This window comes from Aotus nancymaae, unplaced genomic scaffold, assembly GCF_030222135.1.
Source record: "Aotus nancymaae isolate 86718 unplaced genomic scaffold, 86718_ANA_hifiasm-v0.15.2.pri h1tg000015l_0, whole genome shotgun sequence".
Taxonomy (NCBI): domain Eukaryota; kingdom Metazoa; phylum Chordata; class Mammalia; order Primates; family Aotidae; genus Aotus; species Aotus nancymaae.
The window spans coordinates 15604733-15619864 of record NW_026988426.1 but is presented as its reverse complement, the minus strand read 5'-3'; the positions used below and the strand labels follow the sequence as shown (position 1 = coordinate 15619864).

General features: G+C 37.7%; 1 pseudogene; it reads left to right on the top strand.

Annotated features, from left to right (window-relative positions):
- The first annotated feature begins 1168 nt into the window (after positions 1-1168).
- On the top strand, positions 1169-1979 carry LOC105723133 (large ribosomal subunit protein uL30-like; annotated as a pseudogene).
- Positions 1980-15132: the final 13153 nt, after the last annotated feature.

Sequence of the window (15132 nt, the reverse complement as noted above, 5' to 3'; positions counted from 1 at the left end):
GGATATTCTACATGGAGGGACCACACAGAATGACCATATGGAAAGGACATGCATTCGGATGGCAAGATGACAAAGAGAGGTTCAGCATTCCCAGAGTCTAAGTCAAATCTCCTTATGAATTTGGCAACTTTGTGAAAATTTTTAAGTAACATCAGCAGAACTAACTGATCCCTGACAACTCAGAATGAGGAGAGGTAACACACGTGGTTTTTGGTGGTTGTTTGAAATCTTTAAAATTTGGGGAATTTTGTTACACGGCAATTGATAGCTGAAAGAGAGATGTTACAAATTTGTGAGATATTGGAAAAGGGTAAAAGAAATTTACTTGAACTACAGGAATTATATGGCTAAAAGAACAACAATGCCAATTATAATATGATCAGGCATGTTTTATTCAAATCCTTGATTGCAGCTGAACATTCTTATTGCGTCGTGTGTTACTCTGAATTCAGATATACAAAAAAACACGCCATGTAGCACTAGAAACAAGAATATCACATCCTTCCTATTATAGCAACATGCATTGGCTCCTAATCCAATGCACTGAGCCCATACGGAGGGTTAAAAACTGTTCCCCCAAACCAGTGCTATAAAAAAACTTCCCTGATTTATGCATTTCATCTACTCTAATTATCATCATAGTTAGAAATGCCATTCCTTCACATATAATGAAATAGTCTGTTCAGACAGCTGTCCAGTTACTTCAAATTCCAGTCATCCATCATCTAAATCTGTACAGAGTGGCATGTGTTATTAACCCATTGCTTAAAGGCTACCTGGTTTTGTGACTTCAAACTATAATTGCTAGTAAAGTCAGAGGACTTTACTACATTGAGCTCTCTTTTATCTGCCTAAAATAAATGAACTGTATGTGGACAAAAGGCTTCAATTCAATCCTTTACCCACCACTTATGAGAGGCAAATGAGTTGGGTTGCAGGTAAGGCAATTTTTTCCATAGAGGTGACGTGTAATAAATATCTGTGGAGTGAACACATGATCTCCATGATCCATCATCATCCACTGCATACTGACTTTGAGATGAAATGAAGGGTTAATTATGAGTCTTAGCTAAATGAAGAGAAACTGACCTGGGCAAGGCAAGAATGCCTTGTTCTGAGGGAAAAGGAAATTGATCATCTAATTTGATGTAGTTAGAAAGAACAATGCATGCCTCTTTTTCCGGCTGGAACCACTAAGGGTGTAGAGGATAAGAAAGAGGAGGTTCCTGCTGTGCCAGAAGCCCTTAAGAAAAAGCAAAGGAATTTTGCAGAGCTGAAGATCAAGTGCCTGAGAAAGAAGTTTGCCCAAAAGATCCTTCGAAAGACAAAGAGGAAGACTATCTAGGAAAAAGCAAAGCACTACCACAAGGAATATAGGCAGATGTACAGAACTGAAATTCAAATGGTGAGGATGGCAAGAAAAGCCGGCAACTTTTATGTAACTGCAGAACGCAAATTGGCATTTGTCATCAGGATCAGAGGTATCAATGGTGTGAGCCCAAAGGTCCGAAAGGTGATAACGGCTTCTTCACTTTCGTCAAATCTTCAATGGAACCTTTGTAAAGCTAAACAAGGCTTCAATTAACATGCTGAGGATTGTAGAGACACTTATTGCATGGGAATACGCAAATCTGAAGTCAGTAAACCAACTTATCTACAAGCGTGGTTATGGCAAAATCAGTTAGAAGTGAATTGCTTTGACAGATAATGCTTTGACTGCTTGATCTTTTGGGAAATATGGCATCATCTGCATGAAGGATCTGATTCATGAGATCTATACTGTTGGAAAACGCTTCAAAGAAGCAAATAGCTTCCCGCGGCCCTTCAAATTATCTTCTCCACGAGGCGAAATGAAGAAAAAGACCTCCCATTTCCTAGAAGGTGGAGATGCTGGCAACAGCCAGGACCAGATCAACAAGCTTATTAGAAGAATGAACTACGGTCTTTACCATGATTATTTTTCTAAGCTGGTCAGTTAATAAACAGAACCAGCTCTCAAATTGAAATGAAAAAAAGAACAGTGCATGAGAGTAATAAACTTTCTTTTTTTAACGGCAACGTTAAAATATATTTTCATAAAATAATCATAAACTTTCTACAAATAAATTGTCAATTGGGGAAATGCAAACAAAATATTTGAGAATTATGGGAGGTTCTTCCTTACACATGCACAACTCCTGTTAATATGATAGGATTCTGGGCTTAGAAAGGACTATGCTTATACATATGCATAATTTACGGGTGAAACTTGGCATTATTACTGGTGTGAAACTTGGAAGGTCACTATTGAATAAAAAGCCTGTGAAAGTTTACTTTTTCTCATTATTTAGTATAAAAGTAAAGGCATACATACCCACACAAACACATAGAAAAACAAAATCTATAAAAGTGAAATGCTTTTCTTTTTTTTTTTTTAGCCACCCAGACTGGAGTGCAGTGGCGCGATCTCGGCTCACAGCAACCTCCGGCACCCAGGTTCAAGCAATTCTCTTGCCTCAGACTCTCGAGTAGCTGGGACTACAGGTGCCCACCACCATGTCTGGCTAATTTTTGTATTTTTAGTAGAGATGGGGTTTAGCCATGTTGGCCAGGCTGGTCTTGAATACCTGACCTCAGATGATCCACCCACCTCGGCCTCCCAAAGGTCTGGGATTACAGGCATAAGCCACTACGCCTGGCCCGAAATGCTTCTTTTATTTGCTACCACTCACATTTCCACTCCCCAGAGATAACTAGTGTTAACAGGTATATAACTTTTCAAACACACTGATGAATCCACGTAAACAGACAGCGACATAACACATATGTAAAAATGTGGGGTTATGAGGTACATGTTTTTCCACAACCTGATTTTTATAGTGACCAGTAACATATAATGGATCTTCATCACTGTCAGCACATACAGAGCTACTTCACTTCTTAGATGGATTTGTTGTTATTCCAAAGACTGAGTTGAAACAATTTAATGCTTTGTCTAGTGATGGACATTTACGTGATGTCAGATCGTTGTGTGAATACTTCTGTGGCAAGATAATAACAATAATAATAATATTTATCGTAGCAATAGCTGACATTGTCACATGCTATGCACTAAGCACTGTGCTAAATGCTTTATGTGCTTAATTTTCTTAGCAACCTTTCGAGGCAAGCATTATTAATTGTTCTTTTTAGATGGAGATTTGGAGGCTGGGGAAAGGTGACACATTGTCCATGGGACAGAATTAGGCCTCCACAGAACCACAATTTGAACCTAGCTTTGTCTGTGCCTAGATTATTAGCCAAAACTGTCCTAAAAACTTCAGTAGAATTATTGAATAAAAGGACATGTCCGGCCGGGCATGGTGGCTCACGCCTGTAATCCAAGCACTTTGGAGGCCAAGGTGGGCGGATCACCTGAGGTTGGGAGTTCAAGACCAGCCTGACCAACATGGTGAAACGCCGTCTTTAAAAAAAAAAAAAAAAAAAGACACGTCCATTTAAACTTCTGCAGCATACTGTTCCATTTTAGTCTACCCAAATATTTAGTTTATTAAGTACATTTATGTAATTAAAATAAAAGATATATTCATTTAGAAATAGTGATGTATCTACCCTAGCATTTCATGAAACAGCTTTGAGAGAGCTCATCTCCTGTGTCATTGTCATGAGTGTGTTCACAGTCACCGGAGCTACTTTTCAGTCTTCCTGCCCAGCTTTTCAGCACACATCATTTTCACTTTCATTTAAGTCGAGGGCGATATAAGACTTTTTGAAACTAGTGCGAATCTGCCTATGGTAATTTTATTCTTCAGTCTAAGTAGCCACTCACATTATATTACAGCTTATTTTCTTCTATTTTTTATTCTTCATCTAAGTGCTATATCTGCTTTCCAAAATATAACCAGATACTGAATTGTCCTTAAAAAGTGATATAAAATCTTTAAGAAATACACAAACAGAGAAATGCAAATCAAAACTACATTGAGATACCATCTCACGCCAGTTAGAATGGCGATCATTAAAAAATCTGGAGACAACAGATGCTGGAGAGGATGTGGAGAAATAGGAACACTTTTACACTGTTGGTGGGAGTGTAAATTAGTTCAACTACTGTGGAAGACAGTGTGACGATTCCTCAAGGACATAGAAATAGAAATTCCATTTGACCTAGCAATCCCATTACTGGGTATATATCCAGAGGATTATAAATCGTTCTACACACGAATGTTCACTGCAGCACAGTTTACAATAGCAAAGACCTGGAACCAACCCAAATACCCATCGATGATAGACTGGACAGGAAAAATGTGGCACATATACACCATGTAATATTATGCAGCCATCAAAAACGATGAGTTCACATCCTTTGTAGGGACATGGATGAACCTGGAAACCATCATTCTCAGCAAACTGACACAAGAACACAAAATCAAACATCGCATGTTCTCACTCATAGACAGGTGTTGAACAATGGGAACACATGGACACAGGGAGGGGAGCACTATACACGGGGGTCTGTTGTGGGGGAGTAGAGGGGACAGTGGGGGGTGGGGAGTTAGGGAGAGATAGCATGGGGAGAAATGCCACATGTAGGTGAGGGGGAGGAAGGCAGCAAATCACACTGCCACGTGTGCACCTATGCAACAATCTTGCATGTTTTTCACATGTACCCCAAAACCTAAAATGCAATAAAATAATAATTAAAAAAAAGAAATATACAAACATAGATACCAGTAGAATGAAGACCTGTGTTCACTAAGTGCCTTCATTTTTATTTTGCTCAGGAAACTGTAGGGAGGTTCCTGGATCTAGCAACAAACTTACTAGATGCAGAGAAGAGTCAAATGAGCATAGATGGACACACACACACACACACACACACAGAGAGAGAGAGAGAGAGAGAGAGAGAACCAAATCAAATCACAACAAAACAGAAACCAAGACCGGGCAATTTTATCATATTCATATTTAACAGAAAGGAAAAAGGAAGGAGTAATGTCGTATACAACAGTCAGTTCACCAGATTAAGAACTGTTGGTTTAGGCCAGGCATGGTGGCTCACGCCTGTAAACCCAGCACTTTGGGAGGCCAAGGCAGGCGGGTTACAAGATCAAGAGTTTGAGACCAGCCTGATCAACATGGTGAAACCCTGTCTCTACTAAAAATACAAAAATTAGCAGGGTATGGTGGCACTGCCTGTAATCCCAGCTACTCAGGGGGCTGAGGTAGGAGAATTGTTTGAACCCGGGAGGCAGAGTTGTAGTGAGCTGAGATGGTGCCACTGCACTCCAGGCTGGGTAACAGAGCAAGACTCGGTCTACAACAACAATAACAAAAACAACAACAAAAGAACTGTTGGTTTAAACTGATTAAAGCATCACTGACATATCAAATATTTAGAGATTTGGATTGTTAGCAACAGAGACACACTGATAACTTGAACAGAAAAGTAGTTTATTACAAAACAGCAAGTAACTCACATAATCTCTAGGAGGGCTGAAGATCCAAGCTTGGAGCTTCCATTGCTAGGGAATTAAAATAAAATCCACAACTCACATTGTAGAGCTGGTCCTATGATAACTCCATTGTCACTACCAAAGAGCACAGACCCCACACTTCATTCCAGCTGTGTTTGTTCCTAGCTCTATGGCTAAAAATACTGCCACTGCTGTCTCTGAAAACTGGATGAGGCCACCAGAGATATATTTGCAAGATTGGGTTTCTTTTGTTCAAAATCCAGGCACCTGGTCTGATTGGTAGTCTACATCATCTGTCAATGCTGCTGTTAGGGAGGCTGAGAAGTCCATTATCTGCCATTCTCTTGGTTGTTTGACTCACAAGTTCATGTATGAAGAGGTGTTTCAGTTGCTGGGGCTAGTGAAATAAACAACATACTGTCTGCTACCACTGAGCAGAAGAATCTTTTTACATCATTATTCTCTCTATGCTATAATTTTATCATTTGGAAATAATGACTCTTATTTGTTGACCAAAAAAAGGACTTTTTCTTATTAAGGATATTTGCATTCCTTACACTTCTGAAAATAAGTAATTATAGACCAGATTGCATGAATTTCTGAGATGGTTACAGTAGAAAAGAGGTTGACTTTAAACTTCTTGAAGGATAAGTTGTATAAACATTGGCTCATCAGTCTCATAAAGGAATTCTATTTCCTGCACTAGGACTGGCAACAATTTCATGAGAATGAAGTGTTCCTATACATACTGTATCAAGCTTTTTCATAATCATAATATTTGGAACGTCTGTGGCATTCTCCCCTTACAAAGTACTTTAACAAACATTAGCTATAATTGTAAAGAGCTTTAGAATCCTTAGGGATGAAAAGTATTGTATAAATGTGCCATGTAACCATGCTTATTACTTCTGTACATTGCTGCATAAATTATCAGAAAATGAGTAAATGGATTTCAGTCTTATGCACTTGAATGTTAATTGGGAAGAAAAAATCTTTTTTCACCAGTTTGGAGATGACAATTATATCACAGTCTATTTGCTTTTGTAGGTATTCACTCTTTGTTAATCTTGACAGATTATAACCTCAGGTGCACTCTGTGTCTGGAAGTCTTTGTGTGTATCTTGACACAAGGTTTAGTGTCAATTCTGATGTTCAGTCTGCTGTGAAGACATTCTACAGTATCTGTGGCCTTGCTATATATCACTCTTGTACATGTATCTAGATTCTGCTGAAGCAGAGAATCTAATCCAAGTGGTTATTACTTCACTGAGCAGCCATAATGCTTCTGTGAGTTTTGTTATTGTTTGGTGATGGATTTCAATAAAGAAATTTAAAATACTATGCTAACAATTTTCTTTAATATGAAATTTGACACTTTCATTGAGAGACAAGTTTATTAACACTTATTTATTGATAGCATGCCAAGTACAGGTTGTTGATTCGTGAAGTTTAGTTCTCATTCCACAAAGTTTAATTTTTAAACAATGGCACTCTGTATCTTAACTTCCCATCATTTTGCCAGGCACGAGAAAAAAAATCAAATAAGCATAAGGCTTGGCTATTTTAAAGGGATTTTTAAGATTTTCTGAAATACTACTAATTTTCTTGCCCTTGAATTCTAATATCCTTACCACCATAATTAATCCTTTTTAACATCTCTCCATTTCACACTTTATTTTCACATTGAACAAGGCTAGTCTTAACATCTCATGGACCTTCTAAATTATCATCCCATCGTGGGTCAAGAAATTCAGTTCTACATAATTTAAATAGGGGTAAGAACGCTTTCACTCTTAAGGGCTCAGGTCTGAAACATTTCTCTTGAGCCAAAATGGGCTGTTGCAACCTGACATACTTTAGGTTCAGCCTGGCTTTTGGTCCTTTTCCATGGATAAGTGAAGCGGGTTGGCAAAACAGAATAGGCATCAGTAGAAATTTCAGGTATATGAAGATCATGGCAGCTAAGAAAGATTATTTAGCATATGAGAATGTGAATTTTGAGCTGCTACAGTTTCTAATTTGAAAGGGAGCCCAGAAATACAGAATTTTCAAATAGCGAGAGTATAGTTGGAAAATAATAGTACTGCACAAATCCTTCTGTAGATAACATTTCGATTGGAGATGGAAAACTTTACAAACATGGCTTTCCTTCTTTCCTTGACTTCTAGTTTGACAAGTAGCACCCCCATCTCTGTTATAGCTTTGATGCTCTTTTTTTTCTTTGCTTGACAGTTTTCTTTTTTTAATTTTCTTTTTTTTTTTTTTTTTTTGATGGAGTCTCACTGTGTCACCCAGGCTGGAGTGTAATGGCATGATCTTGGCTTACTGTGACCTCTGTCTCCCGGTTTAAAGTGATTCTCCTACCTCAGCCTCCTGAGTAGCTGAGATTATAGGTGCGCACCATCATACCTGGCTAGTTTTTGTATTTTTAGTAGAAACGAGGTTTTACCAATGTTGGCCAGGGTAAGTTCGAGAGATCTCGAACTCCTGATCTCTGGGAGGCTGAGGAGGCCAGATTACCAAAGGGCTGGCATTTACAGGTGTGAGTCACTGTTACTTTAAATTCCAGGATACATGTGCAGAACATGCAGATTTGTTACATAGGTATACGTGTGCTACGGTGGTTTGCTGCATCTATTGACCTGTCCTCTAAGCTCCCTCTCCTTGCCCTCTGCCCCCCAGCAAGCCTGGTGTATGTTGTTTCCCTCCCTGTGTGCTTGACAGTTTACTTCTAACTTCCCTGGCTGACTCTGCCTGAACTCACAGATTCCCAACCTTGGCAGTTGTCCTCCTAGGCTGCACTCTTGCAAGTGCACCCCAACCTGGTGATTGGGTCTCCCACAGCAGCCATTTAAGTTTAGGCAAGACATGCTTTGTGCCTGAGCTGTCATGATCGTCCACAATCCATTCGCTTTGTCTCCAGTTTCTCTCTACTTTGATATAAACTTCCTACAAGTGACAGATTAATCTTCCCCATGGTGGCTTTATTGTATCACTATCTTACTCAAAATCCTTTAATTGCTTCGCATTTCATAGAGGAGGAGATTTAAAATCTCACATTAATAAATTGCAGTCCATCATAAGGGCTTACCATGGCCCAATCACTGTACTAAGTGCTTTACATGCATTATCTCATTTAATTATCACATTGAGGTAGATATTACTATCCTTATTCTATGGATGCAGAAACTGAGGCTAATCTCCCATTGACCTCGTTTTATATAATAAAAATATATATAATCCTACAGTGCCCTGGAATCATATATTTAAAAATGAAAAAAAAGTCTCAGTTTCTCTCCCAGGTCTGTAAATTACCAGCTGGGCATCTTTTAGAGAGTCACGAAAACTCTCTAAGCCTCATCTTTAACATCTAGAGAATAAGAAAAACATTGCCTATCCCTCAAGCTTATTTGAGATAAAAGACAATGATTTAGAATAGTACTCCAATGACATGGGTTGATACTACTGGCCTAAAGCAAAAGATGACTTTGCATATCTGACTAAATGTCTTAGAAGAATACGTGATTAAATACATGTTGGTGGAAATGCAGATTGCCTACATAATGTGATTATAGGGCTGTTCATATGACTGCTCTAGCTCCTCCCTCATTTACAGACTCCACACACACATTTATTGAGTGCTTTATATGCTAGATATGGTGTATAGAGAGTGTACATTTATGGGAAGGTCAGACATTCTGTATGGCTTCCAGTTTTCTGTGGTAAGAATCAGAGGAGGAAGAGTGTGTTTATGGGGGAGAGGAGACTGAGCTCAGTTCTGAACATGTTAATATCTGTAATTTTTGAGTGGACATCTTAGAAGAGTATCCAAGAGGACAAACATAAAGTTCCATGACTCAGAAAACAAAGCAGAGCTGGATGAAAACATGAAAATCTTACATGCATGCATTTTTATTTAGTGTCATGGGACAGAATAAGAAAACCTGGAGAGGGAATCAGAAGAATATGAAGCCCAGAGTCCTGAGTACAACATTTAAAGGTCAGATAAGCAGGAGGAGACAGGAACAGGGACATGAAAAAGGAAGCCAAAGGTGGTGCCACAAAGGAGGCTGTTTTCAACTATTCTGGAAGATTCGGAGGGGTTGCTTGTGATCTTAGAAAAACAGGTGTTAATGAAATGGGGGCAGAACCCAGAAACCTCTTCAACCCAGGTTCAACTCTCTTCTTATTCATATGGGAAACTCCTATTCCCAATGCTGTACCCTTTTAAACTGCTGTTACATACTTGTGGTTTCTTCTGGTGCAGGGAGAATAATAAAAACACTGGTCATCTGAAGGGTCATGAGAGCATTAGGGACTTTGAAGAGTGTGTTTTTGAATATTTGTCTACAGGCTAGGGGAGTGAGGGTCTGATAAGACGGGTGGTACTAACTGCAAGATCTTGCTATATTTTTGCAAGACACTGACCTGGTTTTAGTTTTCTGGAGTTTTCATAACTGCTAAAATATGCCTCATTTCATGCTAGTGTTGAAATGGACTTTATCTTAGAAATCAAACAAGGAGACAAAGCTCCCTTAAAAGTTTGATTTCTCGGGGAAAACGGCTAATCAGAAAAATAACATTTTCTTTTCTCCTGAGTGCATAGTATGCTGATTTGATTTCTAAATGCTATGGGTACCATCAAAATGCTGATGAAATCAACTCTATACACCCCTGCCTTAGGGGCAGTCCTTGTACCCAAAAGTAAGAAGCAGTGAAAAAAAAACCAGGCTTGTTCACACATCTGTCCTACCCTTTTCTCCCTTTGGAAAAGTTTCACTGTTATTGTTGTTACTTTCCATTTATTTTTCAAGAGCATCTGTTAGCACCATGCACTGTTCAAGTGCTAGGGACATATCAGTAAACCAGAGACAAAAATACCCTCCTCTCAGGTTATTTATAGTCTAGTGGGAAGTAGGATAAAAGATTATTTCTAGAAAAGAAAATCATGCACACCCCCAAACGTGTTACTCTGTGAGTGCAAGTAAGTGCACTTCCCCCGTTATAATTCATTAACATTTATTAGCCCATTGGTACTAATTTGTTGTTAGATTGTCTAGCTGAAACAACAGAAAGGAGGAGCTGATGAAAATGGAAATAGGGAAATGTAAATTTTGAAAGCAGGGGTAGACAAAATTTTGAAAAGATGGGAAAAATGGCAGAAGAATATGTACATCTATGTTGTTGATGTAGAAAAATATGAGACTAGGAAAAAAAAGAAGAATGAGGAGATCAGATAATTTTCTACTATTCATGTTAGTTAAAAGCACTGAGAATTTGGTACTGCTAGTTTAAGCTGGTGGAGATTTGAGGCAAACCCAACCCAGTGACATCACAGTTTTACTAAAAGTTTATAAAGCCGGAATACATTCAAAACACCACATTCTTTTCACTTAACCCCAATAGACTCAGTCTATCTAAGACTTAGTAGACTGCAGGAACAAATAAGAAATAACATCTAAACAATCTGTACTAGTAAAGAAAACAAGTTGCCCATCTCTCGAAATGTTCCACATTGAACTGATCAGATATTTCTGAAATCGGTAGATACCGTCCAACAAAATTCTGCCTCTGAATATTAGCAAGCTCTTAGCATATCTTCAAATTCTCATTCCTTTCAGATTTGCATGTTGAGAAAGTGATTTATGAAATGACTTATGTTATGAAGACTTTAACCCAGTCTGGCAAACAAGAAAGCTAATTAGTGGCAATGATTTACTTCTGGTTGGAAATTCATAATTTGCTGGGTCATGACCCGTAATTAATGTATTTTTCACATTTCTTTCTTTAAGATAATTGATGGTGCATATTGAGTGTTGCTTTAGGAAAAGTTGTGTCTTAAATGCAATTAAAATTAAGCCATAATCTTGTGTAGGTAAATTATGTTAGATAATTCAAATCAAAGAATCTTCAGAGTCTCATAATAACAGAAGAATTAAATGTCTTATTTAAAATCATACTGAATAAACATAACCTTACAGAAAACACACTTTGTTTTCTGAAATGGCATTAAAATATATAGTCAAAACAACTCATTGCTAGAGAGAGTATTCTCCCAAGTTATCAATCAGTAGAGTATAATGTGAAAAGCAAAAATCAAATTTGAAGTTCCCCCAACTGGGTGAATAGACTTCCTCTTCAGCCAAGGCTCTTTTAATCTTTAACCTGAGAGACTGTTTCAGGCCATACCAGGAAGTGGGGGTCACACATGTCTCATTATACCTCTCTGGCATTAACATCGACACAAACTTTTAAGTCTGATAAGAAACATTTTACAACCTGTTCTCTCTAAAGCCTAGTACCTATAAGCTTCCTCTGTAAATAATAACTTGGATCTCCATAATCCTTTATCTTAACCCAGGCATTCCTTTCTATTAATCCCAGGTCTTTGGATAAACCCAATCAATTGTCAACCTGAAAAATTGTCAACCTGTAAGCTGGAAGCCCCACTTCAAGTTGTCCCACCTTTCTGGACCAAACTAATGCATTTCTTTGTAGGGAACCAGCCCTACAGCACCCATGGGTACCTCAAGTTTGGTGGGACAAACGAATGAGAAAAAGATTAAGACAGAAAGTGGAAACAGGGGGCCATCACTTTATTACTTTGGAGGAGACACTGAAGGCCCCGAACTCTGATCATCCACAGTATTTATAGATTACAATCACATTGATCTATAGGGTAGGGATGGAGTGATGGTGGAGTGAATCAGTGAGCCGGAACTCTGTGCCATCCTATGGACTGATAACCATGGCGGTTTGGGAGTTTCACAAAACAAGAACATGTGGTTATCCTTAGCTTATTATCTATGTACAGCTGGTGGAACATAGACCTTACAAGGAGCCTACAAGTCTGGTTACGTCATAGTGCTACGAAGGGGTTTCATGTCCTTGAGCACAACGTTTATGGTAACAGAGCCGAGGTCACCCTGTACTGGAACATGAGGCATGGAGAGTCCTTCCTTCTCAGAGGCCTCCTGCAGCCTTCCACGGTTTGTTGTTCCTTATTTATATGTTACTCAAAACCAATTTAGGTAGGCACTCTGTAAGTCCTTTGTCCTTTGCTGCTTTTCCCAACATTTCTTAAATGTGTTTCACTGAAGACTCGTGTTCCCTGAAATGTCTAAAACCAAGCTGCACCCTGACCACCTTTGGTACATGTTCTCAGGAACTCCTGAGGGCTGTGTTACTCATATTTGGCTCAGAATAAATCTCTTTAAATATTTTACAGAGTTTGACTCTTTTCGTCAAGAATTGAAACTAGTAAGAATATTTATTGTTACAGAGTTTTTTCTGTATTGAGAAAATTTTACAACAAGGAATAGAAAAAATAATGCAATAAAACTACTTTTACTTAACCAGAACTATTGCTGACATTTTTTTAATATTTGCTTTACCTTTGTTATTAATAAAATATTATTGATACAAAGTAACATGTACCCTCTTCACAGAGGCAATCATCACAAATTATGCTGAATCCATTTTTATATATGCTGCATTCATTTTTATAACATACTTTATTGATACATAATTGATATATTTAGTGAGGACATTTTGTAAAATTTTACATAAATAGCATTCTAGCATACACATTATTCTACAGTTTGCTTTATAACTCAGTATCATGGTTTTTAAATATATCAACATGTGTTTCCTTGTATATTCTATTCCTCTTAACTGCCCTATGTTCCCATTTACATACACATGAACATACACCTTTAGCTTATCCGTTAGGTAAATGATGGACACTGTTTTGTTTTTCCTTTTTTGTTCTTTCAAACCATGTTGCCACAAATATCCCTGTACATCTCCCCCTTGTGAGCTTGTATAAATGTTACTTTACAGTATAAACATCAAGGTGGAATTGCTGGTTATGTACATTTTCAATCTTACTGATAATGCAAAATTTCTCTCCAAAATTGTTATTTCAATTCACCTTCCCACAAGCAGAATCAGGGAGTTAGCAGTCATTGCCAATCCTTCATACTATCAGACTTTAAAACGTCTTCCTGTCTGATTTTATTTTACCTTTTATTGTATTCATTTTATTTTGTGGATGTTTTGCATGTCCCTGATTATTAGTAAAGCTCAGACTTGCTTCCTAAATTAATATGCTATTTGTCTTTCTCCTTTGTGGATTTCCTGGTCATAATCCTTTGTTCAGGTTCCTTTTTAAAATTTCATTTTATGGAATTATTTGCTTTTCTAAAACATCTTAAAAAGGAAAATATCTTTGAAAAATCAAAATTGATATAAAGTATAGGAAGTAAAGGTACAGCCTTTCACTTAACCTCATTTGTCTCCCATTCTCCCCAGATCTTATTTAAAAGTGCTTGGGAATTATAAAAGTTTTATAAAAACAGGGCTTCATGCTGCAAGTAGTCTGGTATTTGCTAAAGTCTTCAAAATAATTTCATTTAGAACCTAGAGGCTTTGCACAGGAATTGTCCTGTCACTTACAAATATGCCCATACCAGTACTGACATTGCTTCTAGCAGTTCTTTTTAGGAGGCTGCAACCAAGTGAAATCTGGCATCTGTCAAAATGATGGGTCTGAAGAGATTCAGTGCTCTTAAATAACATCATTGCTTTGTAAGGACTGAACCTTATACAAGAGTTTCCTGCAATCTGATTCTTACCAATAAATCGCTCACAAATCTCCACATGTTCTTCTCATGATTGCTGCAGAGATGCAATTAAAAGGGAAGTCTGAAGGGATGCAAGGGGAATTTCCAGAGGATGCCAGATGAGAGAAAGAACTTGAAATTGTGCAGGCGTATAATAAAAACAGCAAAATACAGCAGATGAGACGTAAAATAAATAAGTGGATGGTGAAACATTCTAAACACACATGCGTGTATACATACAGGAACATAAGCATGTAGATGTAGACATGCACACTTGTATGGTTCTCAAATGTACCCATAGGTATGAAATGTGTTTTTAATCAAAATCATGGTTTTGAAATCAATATATATGTTCCATATATATTATATCCCTGTCACTAGACAGATTTTCATTCGCATATGTGCTCAGGCAGACACGTGTGGATGAGTATCTATATTCTACACACACACACACACATACATGATTCTGAGGACTCATTCAGCAGAACATGAATATCCAGCAAATAGTTCGATGAGTCTGTAATATTTACATCCAAATTTATTTCATTTGCCCAAATGAATCACTCTTTACATAACCTATCTGGAAAGGATTCTTTTAGGTAAGAATTGTCAATATGATTAGAATTTAATATTTATATAACCCCAACAATGCACTAGGTACTGCAAAATTGATGAAATTGGAGCAAAGTTGTAACTTTCACATTTATCCACCTAAAGATAATATTTTTCAACCTCTGGCTACTGTATTTTCAGGTGCAGAGAAAAATCTTTATTGAGATGCTTTCTAAACACGCCAAGATTAAGTTTGCTGACTTATATTTAGATAGTAACTACATAGGTTGTAAGATTTGAAGAACAATAAAAATGAGGTGAGAGGAAAATCGGATGTGGAGGTAGTAACAATGCCTCACATTTTTGGGAGAGAACAGAAAATATAAAGTCAGATCAGGCACTGGAGAATTAAAACAGAGATTTAAGTAAGTTGCTGTCATAGAAATCAGTTTGGCACATATTCATTAAATAGGTGCTTTATGTATTCTAAGGTCACCCCT